This window comes from Otolemur garnettii, unplaced genomic scaffold, assembly GCF_000181295.1.
Source record: "Otolemur garnettii isolate 467f Iridium unplaced genomic scaffold, OtoGar3 scaffold00005, whole genome shotgun sequence".
NCBI lineage: Eukaryota > Metazoa > Chordata > Mammalia > Primates > Galagidae > Otolemur > Otolemur garnettii.
Genome location: NW_003852400.1, coordinates 2,472,574 through 2,483,211, shown reverse-complemented (window position 1 = coordinate 2,483,211; position 10,638 = coordinate 2,472,574). Strand labels below are relative to the sequence as shown.

The window sequence follows — 10,638 nt, the reverse complement described above, 5'->3', positions numbered from 1 at the left end:
ACAGAGTCTCAAGCCATTACCCTAGGTAGAGTGCTATGGCATCACAGCTCACAGCAACCTCAAACTCTTGGGCTTAAGCGATTCCCTTGCCTCAGCCTCCCAAGTAGCTGGGACTACAGGTGCCTGCCTGTTGTTTTAGCTGGCCTGGCCTGGGTTCGAACCCACCAGTCTGGGTGTATGCAGCTGGCACCCTACCCATTGAGCTACGGGCGCCACCTATTTTTTAAATGTTTTAATTAAAATTTTTAATATTTATTTATTTATGTTTTAGAGACTGGAGTCTCACTCTGTCTCCTAGGCTGGAGTGCAGTGGCACTATCATAGCTCACTGAATCCTCAAACTCCTGGATTTAAGTGATCCTCTGGCTCAGCCTCCAGAGTAGGTGGGACTAAAGGTCCACAATGCCATGCATAACTAATTCTTTTTCATATTTTTAGAGATGGGGTTCTCACTGTTCTCATATTTTTAGAGATGGGGCCAGGCTGGTCTCAAACTTTGGCCTTAAGCTAGCCTCCTGTCTCAGCCTCCTGAATTGTTGGGTTTATACGCATGAGGCACTGCAGCTCTTTTTGAACTTTGACTAGGCATTTGTTTCCTACATGACACCAAAAGCACAAGTGACAAAAGATAAAGTAGATAAATTAGACTTCATAAACATGTAAAGTTTTTGTACTTTAAAGGCCACAATCAAGAAGGTGAAAATATGAGCCACAAAATAGAAGAAAATATTTGTGAATTATGTATGCATAGTGGATAAGGGATTTGTATCTAGAATGAATAAAGAATTCTTCAACTCAATAATAAAAAGAAAAGAACTCAAAAAAATGGGCAAAGAATCTGAATAGATATTATTCAAAAGAAGACTTACAAATGGCCAATAGCACAGGAAAAGGTCCTTCACTTCATTAGTCATCAGAGAAATACAAGTAGAATGCGCAGTGCAATACCACACTACTTAATACCAGCTAGCATGGCTACAATCAAAATGACAGATACTAACAAGTGTTGGCAAGGATGGGGAGAAATTATAACACTCACACCCTGCTGGCGAGAATGGAAAATGGAAAACAGTCTGACAGTTGCTCAAAAGGCTAACCAAAGTTACCCAGCAATTCTCATCTTAGGCATTTATCCAAGAGAAATAAAAATATATGTCTAAACAAAAACCTGTATGTCAGTGCTCATAGTGGCACCGTAAGAGTGAAAAGGACTCAGATGTTCATCAACTAATGAATGGATACATGTAATTAAAATGTGATTATATCCATATAATGGAACATTGTTTGGCAATAAAAAGAAATGAAATACTGAAATGTGCTACAACATGAATACATTATGCAAAGTGAATTAAGCTGGTCACAAAGGACCATATATTGTATGATGCCACTCTTACGAAATGCTCAGAATTAGGAAAGCTGTAGGGCTGGTAAGGGGAGGGGACAGCTGGGAAATGGGAACTGGTTGCCAGTAGGTACCAGATTTCTTTTCAGTGGTGATGCAAATTTCAAAATTCATAGTGGTGATGGCTGCACAGCTGTTTATATGCTAAAAAACCATTGCCCTGTATACTTGAAATGGGTAAATTACATTATATGTCAATTATAACTTAATCAAGTAGCTATTATGAAAAAAATTGCTGTTATGTTGATGTAGAATAAGTTCCTTAAAAACTGAATCTGAAGACATTTTTCTGCATAGAATCTTAAGCCGATACTAGTGACAGCAGGCTGATGGTAACGTACTGGTGTGTGTTAAACTAGAATGCTGGAGAGAGCCTAAGGGAAAAGGTAAATTAAAGACTAAAATTGAAAGCTACCTCTCTCCAATTTCACATAAAGTTTCTCTTCTCAGTGTGCTGTGTGCTGCGTCAGAACTCAGAAGGAGAGAAAGTGCACATGTTCTCTTTGGAGAGCAGAAAAGGAACTTTGCACCAGACAGACTTGGGTTCAAATCCTGTGGGGCAAAAAATTACAGTTACTCAATGAATGGTAGGGCAACAATTGAGGAAAACTTTTGAAATCTTTCTCAAAAAGAAAAGTCGATGGAAAATGGACATTTATTTTTTGGCTAGCTAATACTCTTTGGTCCTTCTATTGGTATTAGTATCCAGAAATTTTTTTGGGGGGGGAGGGTGTGTGAAATATCCTTTTCCTGTCCTGAGCTCCTAAACTTTTGGTAGCCTTGCATTCGTTATACAATGGAATTAAAGTTAAGACCTTTGTATGTTTTTTTTTTTTTTAATTTCAAGTTAATGTGAGGGTATAAACAACCAGGTCACAATATTTGAATTTGTTAGGTAGAGTCCCTCTTACGATTGTGTGCTGCACCCGAAAGGTGTGCCATACACTCCTCCTTTGAATTGTTGGCCTGGAATTCCCTCTGTTTCTGCAGTGGCACTTGAATGTGACAGGGTAAATGTCTGGAGCTGCTCTCCTTCTGCCCACTGCAGGAAGCCTGAACACGCAGCCAGCAGGGAGGTGAGCAGAGACGCAAAGGGCCCAGGGCCTGGGGGCGCCTTATAATGCCCTTATTAAAATCATGTCAGCATTAGCCCTGGGCTTCTAGTTATATATATGAGGCGGCACATTTGCTCTTAAGCTTAAACTATAATTTGAATTTTCAATTACTTACGCACATGTGAAACCTAAAGTAACTTTACCTGTTGCCCCGGTTCCTAGGGCTGATAACATATGACACCAAAACTTCATGATTTAGAACTAGAAAATATTTAGTTGGCTCACAAATCAGCAGTCTGGGTAGGGATAAGAGGACGTAGCTCGTTTCTGATCTATTAGCATTAACTGGTGGCTTGAGCCTGGGGCCTGGAACTATACTGACATTCACTCACTCGTAAGTCTCCTGCCTGGGCTGGGGAGGATCATGCAGCTGGGACTAGAGAAGCAGGGATCCCAAGGTTGGTCTTCCCCTCTCTCTTTTTCTTCTCTCTTTCCATTGTCTCTCCATGTGCTCTCTCCAGCACAGTAGCTTTAGAATAGCTGGACTTTTGCATGTCAGCTGAGGGCTGCCGAGGCACTTGTCCCAAGGAGAAGAGTGGGGGAGAAGCTGTCCTTTGGACCTTGACCTCAGAAGTCATGAATAGTCACATGCACCATAATCCCAGGCCTACCTAGACTCATGAAGAGCAAATGTAAACCCCACCTCTTAATAGATGAGTGCCAACATCATATTACAAGACCAATTGGTTTGGGATGTACTGGCATGGCCATTTTTGAAAATATAGTTGACCACACAGTATGGGGTTTTGGTAAAGATTAAATGAGAAATTTGTCAAAAGACTGTACTACAAAATATAATATGGACCTAGAGACTTGAATGGACTGAGGGACCCTAAAAAGTGTGAACTGGAAATAATCTTCTGGCCAAGCCAGGAAAATGCTAGTGAGGAAAGATTAGAGTGAGTGGAGAAAAAAAATCACCCAAATTTTAACACACACAATTTTAACACACACTCTCACCATGTTGAGCTTTAAGGCAAATCAAAACAAAATAAAACAACAGAAACAAACAAACAAAAAAAAACCCACCAAAGGAAACCAATAATAACCTCCCCAGAAGTTTGATAAAGGAAATGTAAATATAGTATTTATAAATCTGTTATTGTTTCTACCTATGTTAGTATTTCTGATTAAAGTTTTCTATTTATTTATCTTTTCAGTTATGTTTGAATAACAAGAGAAGGTGGAAATTGCCAATCTCTTCTGTTGGTTCAAAACTTCTATGACTGAAGTTTTACTCTATTTATCCCATGACTGAAGCAGAATGCCAACGTCAATATTCCTAAAATGTGTCTTTAATATTTTTTTGAGAAATCAGCATGAAGATTTCTCATGAGTTACCAAAATAAAGTTACAAAAGTTGTCTGTCAGAGACTGATGTAAAACATGAATCAGATTATTACTCAAGGTTAAAATAGAATGATAACGTGGGTAAAGCTGGGACGAACACAAAATTTACTGGTGAAGCAATTTCAGTTAAAAATTGAGTAATAAAAATTCTGAGTTAAAAATTCAGTAATAAAAAAAAAGTTTTTGATCCAAAGTCTAAAACACTGCAAAGGAACTAGCTCTTCAACTTTGTAAAAATCATTTTGTCCTTATAGGCTTCAATTTCCTCATGAACAAAATGAAGGAGTTGGATTAGGGGCTCTTGACCTTTACAGGGAGGGGGTCAGTCTTCCATAATCAGATGAAAGCTCTGGATGCTGTTGCCTGAGAGAATGCATTAGACATGAAGCATTTTCCACATGACTCTGGGGGTTCAAGATTGAGAACCTAGATAGTCTTTAAGTCCAGGCTTAAAACCCTGGACCCATTACTATCTCTATCTTCTTATCCTAAGGGCTGTGATCCAGGATAGTTGACTCTAGCACAAATTTCATACCTTTTTAGCTTTGGAAGGGATCTAAGCCACCTTTGAGTTCATAGCCAGTGAACTCCGACCCAGGGCCCTCTTCATAAGTAACTCCTGTACACTTGCAAAGGTCACCGTGCTCAGAAGGCCTTACACTTGCTTTACTGCTTTGCTGTCACCATCTTGACATTTTTAATTTTTGGACAAAGGGCTCCACATTTTTATTTTGTCCTAGACTCCTTAAAAAAAAATCTTGTCCTATTCTGGCCCCCTGCTGAGCTTCAACCCTCTTTTCTCATCTTCCTGAAAAGTATTTATTCAGTGTCTGTGTAGACTCATTGAGCTAAAAGGAACTTGACCCTGTTTAAGGCAGCACAAGTTACTACGAGGCAGATCAAGTTAGAGAACTTGTTCTGATGCTGTGCAGGAATCTCCCCCTTTATAGTTGTTCCTATTGAACACAGTCTTCTGTGTCTTATGTGATAAGTTCCTTTTCACATAAGAATGTTTTGCATATTTTAAGGCAGCCACCATCCCCCCAACACCCAGAAGAAATGCAATAAATTAATGAATTGAGTATTCTCATGTTTGATTCATTAATGGAAAGAGAAAGGCTGTAGTAAGCTCACATGAGAGGGAAGATCATCTGAAAGGACCAAATGAAAAGCAAACAAAATGATTAGGAACTGATGCCCTGGGATGAACAAGCCACGAAAGATTAAGGAGGAACAGTTGGCTCTGTCCTTATGATATGGGAACAAGTCTTTTTATGCCTTATATAATATCCCCCCAAAATGAACTGTGCTTATGTAAGTTGGTCTCATTTTGAAATTAGCACTGTTGAGGAACAGATCTCTTTGTGTATAAGAAAATGACTAAACTTTTGGTTATTTCCAAGCTTTCATTTTCAAATAAGTATCTGAAACAAGCAAATAGCACAAATAAATAGGCGTTAGTGTCATCATACCAAAATATGTCTATTTATTATTTGCCCTCACAAAGTAGGATTTTCTTAGATAGAGACCTTATATTTTATTCAACTGGTCTTTATTGTGGTGTCTAGAAAAGCTTTCAACATGGCCAGTGAACTCTGTGATTCTGTACTGTGGAATTCTGTGTCTGGAGAGAGAGAGTAGCCTTCCTATAGGCATAAGTGTGCAAAGATGGTTCCACATATTCAGGCAAAGGTGGAGGGACCAATTCCCACTGCCACACAGCTGATGGCTTCCTTCCCTGGGCATTAGTGCTGACAAGGCGGGAGGTTGAGCAGTGCAGAGGATGGGGAAACAGAAAGATCATGGGACAGCATTAAGGATGAATTTTTTCCTTTCTATATGATCCTCATTACAGAGAGAAAGGCAAAACTTATTGTTAATATGCACGTTGAAAGTATTTCTGGGAATATCAATTTGGGCTAGCATTTAAAATTACACCATACTCATATCTAGATACATTTTCAAAATAATCCTCTTTCTATTATAAAATTTAGTAATATATAAAATCTTACCAGTAACTTATTCTCCATTTATTATTTTTTACTACTACTCTATTAATGATTTTATAATTTTGAACCACTTTAGTTAATTTTTATTAGGTATTATATGGGTCAAAATATTAAAAAATCTAAAAGAGTAAAAGTCTTTCTGTCCACCACCAGAGCCTGGCTGTCCAGTTTCCCCCAGGCAACCAGCAGCATTACTAGTTTTTATTTATCTTTTTTTCATCTTTTAGGTAAGCACCTACAGTTAAATCTCAGTTCAATTCTGTTGTACTAAGAATGGCCTCTTACTAAGGTCTGGGAGGAGGGACTTAGTTTTTCCTTCCCTCTACGGTTTTCTGATTTGAACTCCCATCTTCAGACTTACAAAATTAGCCCTGAGCAGCCAGTGATCTCTTCCTGTCACACTGTCTGTCCCTCTGTCCCCATGTAGCAGTCTTTTTGTCAAGCCAGTATTACTATGCTTGGGCGAGACTTCCTCAAGCTATTTTCCATCCCTCTCTAAAGTGTTATTAATTTTCAAAGTCACTCCCTCAAAAAGTTTCTCTGGCTCGATATGAAGAGATGAAAATCTCAGCTTGTCCCTCACTCAACTTAGTGGGGTCTGCCTCTTCTCTACTTCCTCCTCTTCTCTGTAATCTGGAAAAAGGTTGGTTTTTTAAAAAAGTATCCTACCGAAGGATGATGCAGGGCTCCTAAACTTTTCCATAAAAAGAATTCTCTAATTTTTTGTTTCTCCCATAACTTGTCCTCACTGGGGTTGGCAGATTCTGTGAGTGGGTCTGAAAGCAGGTTGGGTTTGGAGGAGCATTCTAACACGGGGCGGGTGACTGCATTCCATTATTTTGTATGTCCAGAATTCACCCATTCCCTTTTCTGGGTGTTCTCTTCCCTTTCTAGGAACTATCCTGTCTTCTTGCTTATCCACAAGGTGAATTTGGGAGCTGCCGTATTAGTTCAAATGTAAATTAGACCTGCACCACAATTTATTGGTCTAGGAGTGAACCCCAGATACAATCTGGGTCCACCAATTTTCTTCCCAGGAATGTGGACATTGATCTGAGACTCAACTCTGTCTCTTTCCAGAGGGTTTAACCTACTAGTGATGTAAAATTCGGGGGCTTTGTGCTATGTTTGTCATTATAAGGGTGGAAGAAATAAAGGCAGATGGCCTGAGAGAGGAAGAAAAGAAAGGATCTGAGACCGGTTGACAGAGCTCCAGTCCCTGGCTCTGGCTGTTGATGACTCTGCCTTCCATGAGACACTGTGATCTTTTGGTGTCAGCTAATTCAGGTTGGCTTTCTGTTCCTTGCAAACCAAAGCCATACAGAGAGCAGGACAACAGCAGCCCTGCCACCTACCAGGGAAGGCAGGGAAAGCCAGCATGACTTGCCACCACGTTGTATCTCAAGGGATTCTTGGTGATTTCAAGTTTTTAAGACCTATCTTGGATCATGTTTCTAAGTGAAATATTTCTCTGAATTTTTCCTTGCATAAATATTGAATTACAGTAGACTTTCACTGATAATCTGCTCATGGCAAAAAAAAAAAAAAAAAAAAAAAAAAAGTCTGTGGTTTCCAGCTTGTATTTTCATTCTTTAAGCAGATCCCCTTTCTCCTATTCAAATAAACCCTCAGTAGTATTCAGAGAGAACCCACTGAGTCCTCAGACTCTTGTGTGTGTTAAAATCTAAACCCAGAGAAGAGCAAAGTTAAACAGGAATCTTCCTCACCTCCAAGGATCCAGAAATAGAGGGAACTTTATTTACCAAGCAGAGCATCTGGGAGGCAGCAAGACCCCAGAAAATACTTGGAAATGGTGTGTCTGGGCAGAGAGGCTGCTGTAGACAGTGGTGATGGTATCTGGTTGCTGTAGACAGTGGTGATGGGATCCAGCTGCTGTAGACAGTGGTGATGGGATCCGGCTGTTGTAGACAGTGGTGATGGGATCTGGCTGCTGTAGACAGTTGTGATGGGATCTGGTTGCTCCATGGAGTCAGGGAAGCAATGGAAGATGCTCGTGCCCTCACACATGTCAGAAGGTAGGATAAGGAAAGGATACACAAAAAGCCTTACAAGGACAGGAAGTCTCAGCCTTGACCTTGCGTAAGTACCACAATGTAGATGTCACAGTGAACACACAAGGGGACAGAGAACTAGGGGACAAGAGGCTACCACCTCTACTACCCCACCTAGTGCCTTAGCTCTCTAGGGCCTCCTGAAGCCAAGATAAACCTTGGGCAAAGCAGAGTCTAGATTGGCTGGGAGTTAGTTTCTGCTACCTTAGCAGAATGTATGCCAGAAAGAGAAATTAAGTAAAAATGGTAAAAAAATCCTATATTTTGTGCTCATTTGAGTTTCTAGACTAAGATTTACATGTGGATACATATTACTTTGCTTTATTTTTTTAAAATTTATTTTATTACATTGCTTTATTTTATAAGTAAGGCAAACGAAAGAGTTCCCAAACATACCTATATTCAGTTAAAATTCATAGTGATAATCTAAGAAGCTATTGTTTGCGCTGTTCATAATAACTATTAATAATAACCATTGAGCACTTCTGTCATGCCAAGCATTGTGCTAAGGAGTTTATATTCATTATTGTGTCAATATTTATAATAACACAAAAGAGTAGGAATTTTTATATCAGTACTATGTAAATGAGAAATGTGAGTCATTAAGTGGATAAAAAAATTTGCTGGTAACAGACGTTATAAAGGGTCTCATTCTATTTGTGGTGATTGCTTCTTTTAAGGGACTATTTGCATGGAATTGCTATGCCAGAATAAGAGCTCTGTTGGGATTTCAAAGTAATGACACAGTATTCAAAGGCAAGATGTCAGCAAGTATCTTTTATAAAGTGTTCGTTAGCACTGAAAGGCCTTTATGAAAGGCCAATTTGAACCAGAAGCTGCACCAGGAACTTGGATTAACAATGACATCCATCTCTATTTCTCTCTATCTCATCTCAAAATTTTAAGAGATAAATAGATAAATATTTCTTTTTTTTTTTTTTTGAAAGTGTAAGAAAATAGAAAAAGTCAAAGTAGATGTTTATTACAAAACAACCTTTTCTATTAATTAAATGCTTTAAACAAAAATCCCATAATACCATGAACTGACAATGACCTGCTGGCATGCAAAAGCTTCAGGCTGGAGAGGCAGGCTTGCTCTTGATGAATTTACATAGAATGAATTGTTATGATATTTGATTTCAAAAAGTATGCATTAATTGGCCTCACATGATTAATAATTCAAAGTGAAACATAAGTTTAAAAACTGGTATTAATTTCTATGAGTCCATTCAAAGTCAGTGACTGGAGAACTACAAAAAAACCTGAAGTCAATGAATCTTTAGGAAGCAACCCTGTGCCGATGTACGTTTGAAGATCAAGGGCTAGAAACATACTCTTAATGAATACTATTAACAAAGGATGTATAACATCCATCACACATCTGTTTCAGAAACAGCATGCTTCCAAAATGATACACCCCTTTACAAATGGACATTATAGTATTATAGGTATGGAGATACCATCAGGGTGAGTTCTGAAATACGTTGCTGTCTTTCACAAGCTGTCCCTGAGCCATCTCTTGAGGCATGTGTTTTAGTCTTGGGGCTTCAAAAACATCTTCTTTGTTTTAATTGGTTTTACATCTCCATTTTCATCTTCTTCATAATTGGCACGGTCTCTCTTCTTGGCAAACTTTTTCCCAATTGTCCCCACCAAGGTCTCGTATCTTCTAGCCATTTCTTCATCTGACACATCAGCCTCCTCTGTTTCATCTTCAACAACTTCTGCTTTGTTCTTAGAATTCATCTGAAGCATCAGTTTCTCGACCTCAGGATTAAATCCTCTGAATGACATTCTTCCATAGAGAAGATCTTCACATAACAAGAAACTCTGCTCTTCTATTATGAAACTCTCTTTCTCTGTCAGGGCTGGCAAGTCCAAGTACCAGTGCTCTTCACCAGTGATTTTCTTTTCTTCCTCTTCCAGTTGTTTCTTGGTTTCTGAATCCAGTCCCCTTTGCATGAACTTCATGCGCAGCAGGTTCTTGGACAACTTGGTCTTCCGCTCGGCCGCCATGGCTGATGCAGCCCAGCGCGGCACTCCAGCCACGTACTCCGCTGCACATGCGCGCTCATAGATAAATATTTCTTTCTAAAATATGTATGAGACAGAGAGATATTGATTTATTTTCAGAATTTATCTCATGTGATTGCAGGACCTAATAAATCCAAAGTTCACAGGGCAGGTTGGCAGACTGAAAATTTAGGTGAGAGTTGATGTTGCAATTTTGAGCCTCAAATCCATGGGGCAGACCAGGAAGGCGGAAAGAAAACTCAGGCAGGGTTCCTACGTTGTAATCTCTTTTTTCTGGGAAACTCCAGACTTCACTATTAAGACCTTTAACTGATTGGAGGGTAATCTTCTTTATTCAAAGCCTACCTGATTTAAATGTTAATCTCACTTAAAAAATACCTTTACAGCAAAATGTAGATCCATGGTTGGCCAGGTCAGTTGCAATCACTGCCCCATAAAGCTCTAAAGACTCTCGAGTTCAGGGTCCCACTAAAGACAGATTTCATGGAATTTTAATAAGTATACCACCCCAAAAGTTTCTGTGGTCGACATCTTTTTGAAGTAAACAATGCCAAACACACTGATTTACTATAGAAAGCCTTTGTTATGCTCAATGTACTGGGAATCCCCCCAAATGGGGAGTATAGTTTGCAGTGATCCCTAGTTCTTATACTCAG

General features: G+C 39.2%; 1 pseudogene across 1 annotated transcript; it reads right to left on the bottom strand.

The window, feature by feature from the left end:
* Window positions 1-9,363: 9,363 nt before the first annotated feature.
* LOC100951721 lies at window positions 9,364-9,992 on the bottom strand (annotated as a pseudogene). Its single transcript, XR_002775765.1, has one exon. The product of XR_002775765.1 is annotated as an M-phase phosphoprotein 6 pseudogene (transcript).
* Between the last annotated feature and the right edge of the window lie 646 nt (window positions 9,993-10,638).